The sequence below is a fragment of the Henckelia pumila genome, unplaced genomic scaffold (assembly GCF_033568475.1).
Source record: "Henckelia pumila isolate YLH828 unplaced genomic scaffold, ASM3356847v2 CTG_19:::fragment_3, whole genome shotgun sequence".
In the NCBI taxonomy this organism is placed as follows: Eukaryota; Viridiplantae; Streptophyta; class Magnoliopsida; order Lamiales; family Gesneriaceae; genus Henckelia; species Henckelia pumila.
This window is the reverse complement of record NW_027331777.1, coordinates 657,320-674,297: the sequence shown is the minus strand read 5'-3', so window position 1 is coordinate 674,297 and position 16,978 is coordinate 657,320. Positions and strand designations below refer to the sequence as shown.

Below are 16,978 nucleotides of genomic sequence, written 5' to 3'. Positions count from 1 at the left end.
GATCTAAGACATCAGAGTTAATATTAATTCACGGGACTTTTCCTAATTTGTTCGAATGACTATTTCTAGAACAATCAAACCTATTCAAATATTGATGAACTAATCTTTTGTAATTTTAATCAAATTTGAATGCATGAATAACTGAGAAAATTCAGTTTACACCCAAACCGTATAATGAAACCGAATTCTATTTCTAGTTAGTTTTACCCTATGTTGAATATCGAAGTGATCAAAATCGAAACCTCCTCTGTCGACTTGGAATCAATTAACATGCAAGCAAATAACTGGCCAGGAAATTCACAAGACAAATATAAATTCGATAATCAATAAATTAAAATCAAGTCTGCAATTCTCAAATAAACAAACGAGTTTTCTACATAAATTGTCTGCCCCAATCACGTGGCCTTGATCGAAAAAGAAAACTACTCAATAAATAAATTTATGATTTAAACAAAGTTTTTAATCATGAAAAATCAAAAGAAAATAATAAAAGAGGAAGAAATCTTCTCCCAAGCAGTAGCCGCCTCCCACGTTCTCTGCGTCTGAAATTCTGGAACTGGATCTCCGGAACCCTTCTAAAATAATAAAAACTCCTATTTATAGTGTTTGGATCCCCTAAAAATTAATTCCTTAAGCAACAATAATTCTCGGAAATTTTTCTCTCCGCGACATGCGCGCGCCAAAAATGCCTCGTGCGCGCGCAGTTATATAAAACAGTGGCTCAGACTTCTTCTCTCGTGCGCACACGTGAAATAGTCCCGCTCGCGCGCGTTCCTTCATCAACATTTCTGGAATTTTATACCGCGCTCGCGCGAGGGATATAGCTCGCTCGCGCGCGTCCTTTTTCAAAGCAAGCGCTATAGACTTGTGCGATTGCCCTCTTTACAGCGCTGAACACTTCCACTTGCGCTGTTCTCCATTTCCATTGCGCGTTAGCGCTTCATCCAATCCCCAACAGTGCTTCTTCTTGTGCTAAACTCTTGTGCAATCGCGCTACAACATTCACCAACAGCGCAACTTTCAACCTGCTCCGAGCGACAAATTTGAAAAATTCATATATTGAGTTCTAGCCGTCGGATCGACCTAAAATTTGGATAGCAGCTTCAAAACATCTTGAATTCATTCTGAACGGTGGAGATCGGATTTGGATCTCTCTAATATTAAATTTGATTTTTCTAAACAAAGCTTCTCCGTAATTCATTATTCATAAATCTATTTTCCTACAAAATTAACCAGAGAGTGAAATACACACATGCACTAAAACACATAAAAACAATATGAATGCACACAAAATAGACATAAAAATATCACGAAATAATGCATACAAAATGCACTTATCAACACCCCCATACTTAAACCTTGCTCGCCCTCGAGCAAGATATGCAAAAACAATATGCACACAAAAACATAAGTAAGAGCGATTAATGAGAGTGCACAGCCTCCGAGAAGTTCAATCACAAAAACAAAATCACCAACATGCTCTCAACTTTTCATAATACACATTCGGTTTAACGTGAACGTGTGTGTGTGAAATGTCATTCCAGTTTCATACAACTTAGACCGAATTCGTTTCAAAACTGCTTAGCGACCTATGACAAATCAGTGCAAGTTTCACTCTTCAAGTGTCCATTCCTTCCAACGACCTCTACACTAAACCCACCTCCCTTTAGATAATGATTTACACACCTTCGGATTTTGCACCTGGTATTGCTTTAGCCCCAATAATTACCCGCAAACTTAGCTATAACTAAGGTAGGATTCAAAAAAATTTCTCTTTTTTTTTTATTTTTTTTATTTTTTTAATCCCCTCGTCTATAGCCCGGATGAAGCATCAACCCCATGTTACCCGCATACTTAGCTATGGAGCAATAATTAGGATTTCAATCATTGTCCAAGCCCGGATGGAGTTGTAAAAAATTTTTTCTAGGTGCGCCCAAGATCATAAGTGTAAACTAGAGCCTCATCAAAATTCATAGAACACAATCAAGATCCAAAAACCACCTATTGACGTGCAATGGTCAAACAGACAGAAACTTCATCAAATCTATCGTTACACTCCACTGGTCCAACACAAGTGCTTATAAATATTCACGGTTCAACCTACAGTTTCTCATGTCAAGTCAAGAGCAATTTTTTTTTCAAAAATCCACTTTTTTTTTCAAATAAACTTCATCATCATAGACTACCATGACTCATCCTAATCATAACAATGCAAACAACAACAAACAAAAATTGTATGCAAACAAATACGAAACACGACAGATGCAAAACAAACACAACAAACAATAATGCAATAAACTATTCTACCCCTCCCCCCCCCCCCCCCCCATACTTATCCAAATCATTGCCCTCAATGCTTCAGACAATGAACAGAATGCGAAACGAACAAAAACAAAATGAGAACAAAAATAACACTCCCCTGGTTTTCGATTCATCCTCTTCCTTCTTGACAGTATCAGCCGGGACGGTAGCAGCAGTCTAGATATATCGGCAGGCACGACAAACTGGCATGGGAAAGAAAAAAAAATAAAATAAAAACAAAACAAAAACAAAATAAAAAGAAAAAGCAAATGCAAAAACACTGGGTTGCCTCCCAGTCAGCACTAAATTTATAGTGTATAGCCCGACTATACTCCTCTCTGAGTGGAAAAATTCAAGGTGGTTTAACCACCGTCTGTGAAAAAATCGAATCAGTCTTGCACTTGCATGTTACACCATTAAATAAATTGTGCAAGGGACTAATTCCTGCAGAGAGCTGCACCTGCAAACATTCATCATCATAATCATGAGTCTCATCAATCACATAAACAGCAGAGCAAGATTTTAAAGTTGGGCTCTCACTAGCCGGCTTAGGAATATTAAATACCACTTGCTCATTATTCAGTCTTAACACTAACTCCCCCTTCTCAACATCAACTAAAGGCCTACTAGCAGCAAGAAAAGGACGCCCTAAAATCAGCGGAACCTCACAATCCTCATCCATGTCAAGAATAACAAAATCTACAGGATATATAAAGTGTTCTATCTTGACTAGGACATTCGTTACTACTCCTCTCGGGTATTTAATAGATCCATCAGCAAATTTAAGAGAGATAGCAGCAGGTTCAATATTTTCTACACCTAATTGTCGAGCAATAGAATAAGACATTAAATTTATGCTCGAACCAAGATCACACAAAACCTTTTCAAAAGATAGACTTCCAATTTGACAAGGTATGGAGAATCAAACAGTAATTGCTTAGCTTTATGGGGGAGAGGTAGGGTAGAAATATCAACATTATCATTAACTTCAAATTTTGAAGTCTTACCTTTCTTACCTGCCTTTGAGGAATTTTCAGCACGCATATCCTCCTTAGACTCTGAACTTTTTGGCCCCTCTTTCATCTTTTCCTCGTCCCTCTGATGCTCCTCAGACTGTGCTCGAGTCACGATCATGATAGCATTCACGCCTCTGAGATTTGGTTCAGTGTTGCTAGGCAATGCTCCAGTAGGACGAGTAGAGAGTTGGGTTTTTATCTGAGCCATCTGAGTCTCCAACTTCTGTAGCATAGCTTCTTGATTTTTTAGCCGAGCTTCTGTACCAGCCACATAATTCATCATGATCTCCTCAAAACTTGGCTTTTTCTCCTCTTGGTTGGGCTTCCAGTTCTGATTATAGTTGTTGTAGGAGTTGTACGGCTGCCGTCCTTGATTTACTGCAGAATTAGCCGCTTCAACTTCAAACAAATGCTGCTCTTCTTGCAGATTCCCATGTGCACGATTTACTGGCCCTGCTTTCATAAGTGCTACTTGATGTGTTAGAGCGTCGATCTTAGAATTCATGGCCATTAAAGCATCGACCTATAGAACTTCAGCCTTCTTCTCTCTCTTCACATTCGGCCATCCAATGTTACTCTCTGTCATGTTGCCAATGATCTCCCAGGCTTCAGCTGGCGTCTTCCTGAACAAACATCCATTAGCCGCAGCATCCAGCATAGATCAAACCGACTGATCGGCTCAATTGTAGAACGTCTGAGTCTGCTGGCTTTGAGATAAATTATGATGAGGACACATCTTCAACATCTTCTTGAATCTGGTCCATGCCGCATGTAAAAATTCACCCTCCTTCTGTTTGAATGAAATAATATCTGAAAATAATTTCTCCATCTTCGTAGGAGGGAAATACTTGTTCAGAAAAGTTTGAACAAGTTGGTTCCATGTAGTGATGGAACCCGTAGGTAGATCATCTAATCACACCGTAGCTTTTTCTTTTAGAGAAAATGGGAATAACCGCAGTCACACTGCATCAGATGTTACCCCCATTAACCTTGAACGTGACGCAGATCGACAGAAAACGCTCCAGATGAGCGTAGGGGTCTTCCACAGATGTGCCCCCAAATCTTGCTTGCAGTTGGATCAGCTGAATAGTAGAGGGCTTCAGCTCAAAATTGTTTACCTCAACAGCGGGGCGAACGATGCTAGATCCATAGCCTTCAGTTGGCGGACGGATTAAATCAAGAACAGTACGGTTGTCTGTCATCTCTCCTAGCACCTGAAAGTTACAAAGAAAATAGAGAAATTCATAATTTAATAAAATAAATTAAAGTAAAGTCTAATCTCAAGAGAAACAAGAATTCTGATATCACAACAGTGCCCGGCAACGGCGCCAAAAACTTGACCGGCTAAATCGGTTTGATTAAAATCAACTGGCAAGCGTACCAGGTCAAGTAATAGTAAAGTGAATGAAATTCAGATGTCGAACCCACAGGGACTGTATATATATGAATACCAAAATATATTTATTCCTACTTAATCTAGACCAATAAATAAGAGTGATTCAGATTTTAAACTAATAATTAAAAATGAAAATAAAATTAAATTAATTAAAACACAGTTAGAAAATTTGGATTAATTCAAATATGGGAAAAGTTCGATCAAGGACTCACGTAGGTACCAGACAATTCATGTAACAAGCAGCCAATCTAAGACATCAGACTTAATCTTAATTCACGAAAATTTTCCTAATTTGTTCGAAGGACTATTTCTAGAACAATCAAACCTATTCAAATATTGATGAACTAATCTTTCGTAATTCTAATCAAATTTGAATGCATGAATAACTGAGAAAATTCAGCTTACACCCAAACCGCATAATGAAACCGAATTCTATTTCTAGTCAGTTTTACACTATGTTGAATATCGAAGTGATCAAAATCGAAACCTCCTCTGTCGGCTTGGAATCAATTAACATGCAAGCAAATAACTGGCCAGGAAATTCACAAGACAAATATAAATTCGATAATCAATAAATTAAAATCAAGTCTGCAATTCTCAAATAAACAAACGAGTTTTCTACATAAATTGTCTGTCCCAATCACGTGGCCTTGATCGAAAAAGAAAACTACTCAATAAATAAATTCATGATTTAAACAAAGTTTTTTATTATGAAAAATAAAAAGAAAATAATAAAAGAGGAAGAAATCTTCTCCCAAGCAGTAGCTGCCTCCCACGTTCTCTGCGTCTGAAATTCTGGAACTGGATCTCCGGAACCCTTCTAAAATAATAAAACTCCTATTTATAGTGTTTGGATCCCCTAAAAATTAATTCCTTACGCAACAATAATTCTCGGAAATTTTTCTCTCCGCGACATGCGCGCGCCAAAAATGCCTCGTGCGCGCGCAGTTATATAAAACAGTGGCTCAGACTTCTTCTCTCGTGCGCACACGTGAAATAGTCCCGCTCGCGCGCGTTCCTTCATCAACATTTCTGGAATTTTATACCGCGCTCGCGCGAGGGATATAGCTCGCTCGCGCGCGTCCTTTTTCAAAGCAAGCGCTATAGACTTGTGCGATTGCCCTCTTTACAGCGCTGAACACTTCCACTTGCGCTGTTCTCCATTTCCATTGCGCGTTAGTGCTTCATCCAATCCCCAACAGCGCTTCTTATTGTGCTAAACTCTTGTGCAATCGCGTTACAACATTCACCAACAGCGCAACTTTCAACCTGCTCCGAGCGACAAATTTGAAAATTTCATATCTTGAGTTCTAGCCGTCGGATCGACCTAAAATTTGGACAGCAGCTTCAAAACATCTTGATTGTCATTATGAACAATGAAGATCCGATTTGGATCATTCTAATATTAAATTTGATTTTTTTAAACAAAGCTGCTCCGTAATTCATTCTTCATAAATCTATTTTCCTACAAAATTAACCAGAGAGTGAAATACACACATGCACTAAAACACATAAAAACAATATGAATGCACACAAAATAGACATAAAAATATCACGAAATAATGCATACAAAATGCATTTATCAGAATGATACGTATATTCGTTCACTTTGATATGTTATTTGTTGGCTATTCGTGATATTATTTGAAGCATGTTAGAGTTATTTGAAAATATTTGAGATGCACTGTTAAGATTCGAGTTAGAAATGGTTAAGAAATTTTTGATTATTTGATTTGATATGGCCCTGATGCGGTGGGTTATAAATCTTATAATAACCGTTCCTTTGGCCTCGCCCGTTAGAGGAGGAACATATAGGGGACTTATCAGTAAAACCACGAAAAATGAGATAATTAACAGTGCAATATTTGCTTTGTATTTGTGTCAGATTCAGCATGCTTATTTCGATATTATGAAATATACATGTGTACATGTAAATATATTTTTGGTGTTTATCGTGCTCGATCGGCCCCTACTTGCCGAGTGTTTCCCGAAACACTCACCCTCTTATTTTCCTCCCAGATACCGAAGAACAGTTAGAAGATGATGAAAAATATGCATTCTGGGGTTGGTGATCAAGTTGTTGAAGTTTTAGTCGTAGTTATTTTCTGTTATTTTGTCGCTTCCGTTATTGTCATATTCTCTATTGTGTAAAGACATATTTGATTATATAAAAGACTGGTTTAAGGCTATTTTCTATACTAAGTGACTTGTTGTGTTACAATTCGAAAGGTTAAACAACGCCGATGACACGTGTCGGTCGCGGGGCGTGACACTGTGTAGTAACCCAGATTCTATTTTAAGATAATGATATGTTAAACATGATTAAGGGTTAGTAATTAATCAATTCCAAGGTTCAATCGGATTTCAGAATCAAGAATTGGACTTTCAATCTTTGGTCCAGTTCGTACGGTCCAAAGGGGACTTCGGACGATCCAAACTCAGCAATCGGGGGCTTCGGAGAAGGGCTTGTTGACTTCGGAGTTAAGGCACGTTTGGACGGTTCGAACCAGGATCGGACGACCCAAACTCCCTTGTGGCAAGCAAGCAGGATTACTCAGCCATGGATTTTGACAAGTGTCGGATGTAGGACACTTCAGATGGCCCGAAGTGGCGACCGGACGGTCCGAACTCAGCGTGTCTCGCATGTAGGCAGTGAGCTGGATCGGACGATCCGAACCCGAGTTCGGAGGGTCCGAACTTGACCAGAAATTTTCCTATAAATAGGGCTTATTCGATTTCATTTTGAATTACGAATTCCCGAGTTTCCTTCTTCAGTTATATAAATGTGAGTTATACACTTGAGGGCCCTATCGATTATTATAGAGGTTCTGAAATAACCAAGTTGTGGTTATAGTCATCCGGGACTAGCAACATCAAAGGTCTTACTACGGACGAAGGTATGGTCCGGGAATCTATTTAAGTTTTGGGAGTACTTATTAGCTTAGTTAAGGCTTATAGAACTTGTGTAGTGATACGGTGAACTTTTGAATATAGGCTTGGAGCCTAGGATCCTACTAGACTTGAACTAGCCTAGAGGTACGTACACATTGACTGAGATTGCCAGTGAGTATACATGTTTATATGTTGCATTTATTTGGCATTATTATGTGGCATGATGTATGTTTTATCGCTTTCTATATTCATATATCATGTGCACATACACGTTGAGCCTATACCTTGATATACCTGATTATAGAGCAGCTCAGCTCTATACTCAATAGTCTGTCACTGAGAGTACCGCGACGGTGGGGATATGTATGTCTGACTACTCTAGTGTACTAGACGAGTATGGTTGTACCCAGAGGTTGATCTGTGTGGTGGCAGCACTCATGTGGCGCCGGTACTGAGCATGACTTTTCAGATGACCCTTTACCAGTCATCATGTTGCATGCATCATATATATACATTTACTCATGTTTATGTACTGAGCGTTAGCGTTCACGTCCTAGTTATTATCTTGGACACCCTATCACACGGGGCAGGTCGCAGGATGGACGGAGCCGGTAGCTCGAGGCAGGACTAGGGAGCCGGAGCTTTTCAGGGGATTTTATACAACAAGATTTGTTTAGCTGTATAAATGTTTTAGACAGTTCATTTTAAGCTTTTCGATATGGTTGTATCACTACAGTATTAAGCCTGGATATGTTTTACTAAGCTGATATGTAATATATGGGTTATGTTTTCGCACCACTACAAGAAAAACGGAAAACGACAACGCTTTTTCCGCGTTGTTATTGTCAGGAAAAAGCGTTGTCGTAGCCAGTGTTGTGAAAGACCGCGATCAAAGACAACGCGGAAAAAGAGTTGTCGTTTTGAGCAAAGACAACGCATAAAAAGCGTTGTGATATTCGAAAAAGACAACGCTTTTTCCGCGTTGTCTTTTTTAGTAACGACAACGCTTTTTATGCGTTGTCTTTGCTCAAAACGACAACGCGGAAAAAGCGTTGTCGTTGAGCGGGTTTTTTTTACAACACTGGCTTTAACAACGCTTTTTCAGCCACATAGACAACGCGGAAAAAGCGTTGTCTTTTTTCGAAAAAAAACAAAAAAAAAATTATAATTCACAAATTTTCAATATTATAAATCACCCAAAATTCAAAAATTTGTAAAATAAAATTTAATGTACAATCGTCCAATATTATAAATCATTCAAATATAAAAAATAATGGAATTCTAAATCAATGAACACTAGGAAAAAACTATGCATTAATCTCGAAAAACTTTGATTCTTCTCTTCAGCACCTGTTCCCGAACTTTCATAAAAGCCGCAACAATCTCATATCTTTTAATTCGTATCTCCATACTGTAAATTATTAAAAATAAAAGCAAACAAACATAAAACAAATATGAATAGATCAAAATGAAAAATAAACTTAAAACACATATTTGGCAGCAAAGAACAAGAATTACGAATTACGAAGCCACAAGTTGCTAAAAATGAATGGTTGAACAAGTTATAATGGTTGAACAAATTACATTCTCAGTTGCAACCCCATTACTTTATGCATTCAATAACAATGAAGCCAAGCAACTCGAAAACACATGCTAAAATTTTCACTTTAAAAGCCAAATACAACAGAACGAATTAAAACTTCACTTGTAACAGAAGAAATTGCGGCACCTAAATTCAACACAACTATAATTAGAGCATCTAATTTAATAAAGAGAAATAAGCATCAACAAATGGAGGACTCTACTGATAGCACAAAGAAGTGATACCTGCATTTCATGACAGGGCAACCATCTATCCTCTCAACATAGAACCTGCACTTTGGACACCTACTCCATTTCTTTTTCTTGGCCAGATTGGCCAGCATTATATCATCATGACTCCTCTCGTCACTTCTCAACTTCTGAAACTTGGCGCACGTAGCCCCCGAATGCCAAGCAACCTTACACTCTGCGCAGAATAGCCTGTTACAATAAGGGCATTCGGATTCCATTATAACCTCATTCGTCCCACGCCGCTCGTCCAATAGCAAGGCCGAGCAATCCTTGAACGGGCAGTAATACTACTATGATTTTTCTTACCACTACGATGTATAACTGGGTTGGAAAATGCATCATCCAAACATAAAATTACGTTAATCCCCAAATTTGAATAGATCACTGCCAAAAAAATTCATATCAAAAGTAGTGTAAACAGTAGTAAAAAGAATGTTTTAACTCTGAACTATCTATCTCATATTGCAAATAAGAATTTTTCTTAATTAATTTTTTTAAAAAAATGCTATTTATCTTTTATTTGACTATTAATTTTGATAGAAAAATATTCGTTACTATATTTTTAGTTGTTTATTTTATATATAAACTTTCCGATTTTAATTATGAATTTGTACTTTTGAAATTTAATAAATAAGTTTTTTGTGTTTATGTAGAAATGGTTCAAAAGAAGGATAATAAAAAAACATTTTGAAGGTTAATTTAACTAAAGGCTATTTTTAACTTACTTAAAAGCCAAAATTGATTATGGTAGTTCAAGGAAGGCCATTTTGGAAAATTTCTCTTATATATATTAATGAATTGAACACAAACTTGACTCTTGATAAACATTACAAGATTCATATTTTTATATTAGAGATCTAAGCCAATTAATAAAATTCAAGATATAATCATATCATATCAATTAGTTATGGAAATCCAAATACAGGAATACAAATTATATGAATGAATAAAAATATAGCATTGAAACAATACAACAAGAATGAAGATTTTACAGAGCAAGATTAAAATAGGCAGTACTGTTGTTGAATCAAGATTCAAGATTCAACAACAATGAAATCATTGTTACGACAGGAAATATCATTCAGATCGGAACGCCCTCGATCGGCCGAATACTAGATAGCTAATGTTGAACACAGACTTGATTCTCGATAAACATTATCATTCAACAAACAATCCAATAATAAAACAATTGAAGATATCATATTGTTTCTTCTGTACGTTTTCAACTTCAAATGAAAACCCATGCATAGTAAAATTAAGCCTAAGCTTCGATTTTCGAACCCCAAAAAATACGAAAATTATTTGATTAAATGTAAAATCAAAATATAATCAAAGGAAATTGAACCAGCAAACAACAGCAACACAGATCAAATCAAAATCCAAAGAAGAAAATTTTGATGAGAATTTATAATACCTTCGATCCGTCGGTCGAGCTCGATTATCACCATAGAAGAAAACAAGCCGTTGAGACGGCTCAGGCAGCAGCGATGGATTCAAAGTTGCTTGATCACCGCTGCTGCTCGATTATCATCACAAACCACGTTATTGATTATTTAAGATGTGCATGTTGGCATATATAAGACACGTGCTGATTCAAATTATCATTGTTTGCATATCTGCTCCAAACCAACAGTAACAGTATATTGGATCAAGATAAATATAAACATCAGAATAAAAAAATTAGGAATACATGTTAGTTAGTGCTCACGGGAAATAATCATCAATTTTCAGGGGCCAAGATTCACTAGCAGCATGTTTTGCATCCGTGTATATAGATGGTGTTGAATATAATGCATTCACCCGGCCACACTGTTTCAGTAAACTCTCTCAGACTCATTTTATGAAATAACATGAACACAGAATGCAATCTTGAGTCATCACAAATTTTATCACACAAACTCTTCAAGTTCTGCACTGATGGCTAATTCAGGATTTAGAACAATAATTTCTCGTGCAAACAAATATGCAAGGAATCCAAATAGCTTCAAAGAAACTCAAACTAACTGGAACAAGTTCAGGTTATACAAAAACTTGAGAAAGGGGACCGTGATACCTATTTCATGAGTGATGAATCCACTATCAGGACATTTTTCGGATGCTTTTTTTCCAAGACATGCGAAGAGTAGCTGGCAGTAGACTTGGAGAGCTCCTACTAAGTTTATCACGATTCACGATCGATGCGTACGTTCGCTATGTCGAGGAGCCAGTAGGGGTTGTAAAATCCAAATCTGGTAAGAAGGGGAAGCCTAGACCAGCGAGAAGACTTGTAAAAGTTTAAAACAAATTCACAACGTAAATGTAGATTTGTTAAGGATTCCAATTCAAAGTTCCGCTTTTTAACTGTAAAAGCTTTAAAAAAATTCAAATAGCGTGAGTTGGAAAGGGAAGAGATTAATGGATCGAAAGTGAGCTAAATTCACCAAAATAAGAAAAGCAATTCACTCACCAAATCCCAGAATTGTATCTATATTCGGTTGTAGCCTCGAACAGGATAGAGCGCGTCGAGCTTCCTCCGGAGAGAAGCTCAGAAGAAAGCTCGTAATGCCGCCGAAATTGGCGTCGACACTCAGCAAAGAAGCGGCAGAGACTCCAGCGATTAGCCGCCGTCGGAACACTGATTGTAGTGGCCTGAATCACTCGGCCGCCTGCTGAAAACTGCAGCAGAAAAACTGAAGATTGGGATGTGACGAGGGCGAATGTCGCAAAGACCGTGAGAGCTTTGATGAGGATCTAGGGTTCAATCGACTTTGAGAGTGGACGGATAACTGTAGTATATTTAATTATAAATATTTCTTTAGGCAGTCTCTTTACGCTTTTTAAAATTATTTTAAAGAAAGCGTTGTAAAAGAAATAAAAAGAACGCTCATTTACAACCTTTTTAAAAAGCGTTGTGAATGATAGAATAAATGTTGTCATTTATACATTTAAAAAATAAAAAACGCTCATCTACAACCTTTTTTTAAAAGCGTTGTGGATGACAAAAAAAATGTTGTCTTTTATGGATTTAAAATAATAAAGACAACGCTTTCTCATAAAAGCGTTGTGTTTTTTTTTTTAATAACGCTTTTTGTAAAAAGCGTTGTCTTTTAACCGTTGTTAATGACCATTTTTGTTGTAGTACACGTTTTTCTCTGATTAGTATTATTTCTTTTATTAAGTTTAATGCATGCTTTTAGTTGTCAGTTAGTAGGTGATTTCATGCAGGGTCGTTACATTTTTGGTATCAAAGCATGCATATATTTTGGGATTACTACTTTGGATTTAGTCTAGTCTTGAGTAATTATTGCGCATTTGGGATTTTAATGTGCAATTCTTTCAGGATATGGCCGACGAAAGTCACGGTAGTGTTGGCCAGGGAGGTGGTCATCATCATCATCATCATCGCCATCATCATGAGGATCGACATCGTCCTCATGAGGGTAGACTTCGCTACACTATCAATAAGTTTATGCAAGTAGGACCGAAGCCTTTATTGGGTGGCAAAAATTCTGAACAAGCGAGAGGATGGATGTCTAAACTCGAGAGTGCTTTTCGAGATTTTGATTGCACTGAAGAGCAGAAACTGAAAGTTCTAGAATTTGTTCTAGAGGATCGAGCACGCTTATGGTGGGATGCCAATGCTACTCAGGCACGTACGAAGAGAGGACAGGTGACTTGGGGGGATTTTTGTCAGCAGTTTCAGAAACTATATTTTTCTCCAGCAGTTCGACAGGCACGATCTATGGAGTTGCTGACTCTGAGGCAAGGATCAATGACTATTGATCAATATCAGCAAAGATTTCTTGATCTGATACCTTTCAATCCTCATATTAGTGATAGCGATGCATCCAATTATGATATCTTTCTGCAAGGCTTGAATCAAGATATCTATTCACAAGTTGTCGTATGTGATGATCCGACATCTTATGAGAATTTGGTGAACCGTTGCCGTCAAGTGGAGAACAACAAGAGGCGGGCACAATTGATGATGCCAGGACAACCTAGTGGATCTCTTGGGCCTAGGGCTCAATCTTTTGTGCAATCTGGACCTATGTCTTTTACTACTACTACTACTTCGTCTGGTTCTTGTGGTTCACGAGGTAAGTTCCGTTTTGGGAAGAAGAAGAAGGAGGAGTTTTGCAGTCACTGTGGTGGGAAGCATCCTGCAGCTTCATGTCGGAAGGCTACTGGTGCTTGTTATATTTGTGGTGAGAAGGGACATCTGCGGAGAGATTGTCCTCAGCGTATGGGTTCTGCGAGTGGATCGGGATCACGGGTTGGATCTCAGGCTTTGAATTTTCCACGTTAGCAGCCAGAACAACAGAGTTCTTCTGATTACCGTCCACAGACTCAAGGACAGGTATTTGCTCTGTCTCAGGAGGAGGTTACTGAGGGAAGTGGTCGCATGTTGGCAGGTACCTTTTTGTTATGTGGTATTCCTGAACTTGTTTTTATTGATACTGGAGCATCGCATTCCTTTATTTCTAGTCGCTTTGTTAAGTGACATAGATTACATTATGTATCATTAGATATGGATTTTTTTGTATCTACTCCGCTGGAGCAGGAGGTAGTAACTAAGCTTCTAGTGATGGGTTGCCTTCTAGAGTTTGAGGGTCACGTGTTGTCTGCTAATCTGATAATTCTAGCGATGACATATTTTGATTGTATTTTGGGAATAGATATGCTGACTTTGTATCATGCTACTGTGGATTGTTATCAGCGTCTGGTACAGTTTCATCCGGATGAGGGTGATAGCTGGTACTTTTATGGTGAGGGTGCGCGACCTCCGATGCCACTTGTTTTGGCTCTGAAGGCATGTCATGTCTTAGAGTCAGGTGGGGAGGGCTACCTTATTTATGCAGTTGATATGTCCACGAGTAGTCCGGGTATTGATCAGTTACCGGTTGTCAGCGAAGTTTCCTGATGTATTCCCTTATGAGATTCCTGGTTTTCCTCCGGTTTGAGAGGTTGAATTTGGTATTGATCTAGTAGCAGGAACGACGCCTATATCCCGAGAACCTTATCGTCTAGCACCGTCAGAGATGAGGGAATTGAAACAGCAGTTGCAGGATCTGCTTGATAAGGGATATATTCATCCGAGTGTTTCTCCGTGGGGAGCACCTGTTCTGTTTGTCAAGAAGAAGGATGGATCGATGCGATTATGTATTGATTACAGGCAGTTGAATCGTGTCACCACACTACAACAAATATGTTAATTAACCACACTAAAACGACAACGGTTTTATGTGTAAACTATTGTCTTTAGTCTTTGACAACGGTTTTTACAAAAACCGTTGTCGTTGACCGTATTTTAATTAAAAACGACAACAGTTTTTATAAAACCGTTGTCGTATATATGTCTAAGACAACGGTTATAAAAACCGTTGTCTATGAGCGCGTTTTTGGTGGGCTACAACAACGGTTTTAATTAACCGTTGTCTATGTGCGTTCTTTTTGGGGTCTACGACAACACATTTTTATATCCGTTGTCGTTGTTATTCTTTTATTTGTTTTGAATTTTTAAAAAAATTAAAAAAATATATAATCTCATATAAATACATAAGAACCTTCTACAGGCACTCACGCACACTTGAGCGCCCCCTTCAAGTGCGATCGAGAAAACTCAACCCAATCCCTAGCCCCAACCCGTCGCCCCTTCAACCCCGCTCTTCTCCGGCGCCCTAGACGTCGATTGTTCGCCGGAAACTAGTCTTCCGACCTCCTTTAAGCTAACCCAAGACTTAGCAACTCCAATCGTGACTTGAATCTCAAGTTTACAGCTTAGATCGACAGTACACTCGCGACCATCACTGTGTAAGTTTTGTTTCATTGTTCTCTAGCTTCGTTCTCTTGCTTTGTGGTCTTGTTTGGGATTTTGGTGAATGGGTGGAGAAAAAGGGGTTAAATATTGTCGTGAATCTCTTCGATTTTTAGGTCTAGTAGATGCTAAGGTCTAGGTTTCTAGTCGTGAACATCTTTTAGTAGTTTCTAAGGTCTAGGCACTGCGCGGCTCTTTGAGCTATATAAACCGCATCAGCACTCGGCTCTTCAATTTCCCCTCAGTTCGAAAATTCGGAAATGACGGAATGACATAGTTCTAGTCATTTCACTTCGATCACGCGTACTTGTAAGTTGAAATTTCTGCTGGAACAAACTTCTTCTTTATATGATGTAGTCTGTGATTTTATCGGTATGATAATTTAAGCTCGATTTAGGTGCTTGAACGAGATCAATCGATCTCCAGCTCGTTGATTTTCTGTAAATATTCTGAGACGTTGTTAAATGTTAATGTACGTTATTTCAGGTGCTTGAATAAGATTGAGCAATCTCCTGCTATTTAACATGTAGCAATATCCGTATCTTGCAGCGTGCCCATTTTCTGTTCTTAACTTGATTTGGATTGATATTTCTAATAGAATGGGAAAGAAATTGTCTGTGTAAACTCGGTGCTACTTTTATGTTACCTGGTTGTTATCTGTAATAAGCAGCTATTGGATTTTCTGTTAATGTTGTTCACAGAAAAGGCTACAGAAGTTCACAACAAAAAAAGTTATTTGAAGTAATTATTTGTTGTCTCCTAATCTCATAACAATATTTTTTTGGCAAAGAAGAGCATAGATTGGATTCTACTGGAAATTAAATCATAGGTACCATATTTAGTTTATGTGAGCCCTAACATTCAAGTTCAACGCATGCAAGATTTTCTAAATTTCTCGGTTGTCGCATGTGATCCAGTTATGACAGCTTCTGTGCATTTTTAATTGTTTCAAAGGAATGTCTATTTACAAGAAGAAGTTCAATTGTGATGTTTATCACCAAGAGCAGGGGATCCCTGCCATCACTCTTGTTCTCTACTAAAAGAACTACATAAGTGTAACCACTACTTTGTCCCTCCAATTCTAATGATGCCCTGGTTGAGCATGGATAGTGTAGTGTCCTGTATTTAGTAAGTTTGGCATGGATATGATTAAAAAAATTTAGTTATCTTATAGGAAGAACATCACATCTCAAAGATGTATTTTTCATGGCCTCAAGTTTCATGTGTGTCTGGGTTCCCCGCAAGGGGGAGCAGGGCTGTTTTGTGAGCTATAAAGACGTTATTGGTCAGGCAAGTTGCTGCACTTCCATGCTATTGATAGTTTTTCGAGGATTCTGTGCTAATATTAGAATTACCTTTATGTCAAAAATTCAAGTTTATGCAGAAATTCGCAATGCATTTTTTCATCGTCTTTGAAACAGAAAAGTTCATGGAAGGTAAATATGGCACTATCAATAATTTTAGCACCTGAAACTAGTTATTTATTTCCACTTGGTATGATAATGCCTTCTCAGGAAATTAGTGCAAATGGAAGTCCTCCACTGCTTCAAGAACAATTTGTACCTGAAGCAATAGAAATTCGGGAAGCCGCAGAGACAATTTCATCGTTTCCTCCCAATTTCACGCAATTGCTGAATAACTGCAACCCTGCAGTTGATGAAGGTACCTTGCCTAAATGGTTTTAAAACTTTTTAAAACCATTGCTGTAGTATTAATTACTTCTTATCTTTCTTACAGGGGTAC

At 38.0% G+C, this 16,978-nt stretch overlaps 1 non-coding gene across 1 annotated transcript; it reads left to right on the top strand.

Annotated features, from left to right (window-relative positions):
- Nucleotides 1–4,033: 4,033 nt before the first annotated feature.
- LOC140870760 (small nucleolar RNA R71) lies at nt 4,034–4,135 on the top strand. Its single transcript, XR_012147533.1, has one exon. It is a non-coding gene; the product is annotated as a small nucleolar RNA R71 (small nucleolar RNA).
- The last annotated feature ends 12,843 nt before the right edge of the window (nt 4,136–16,978 follow it).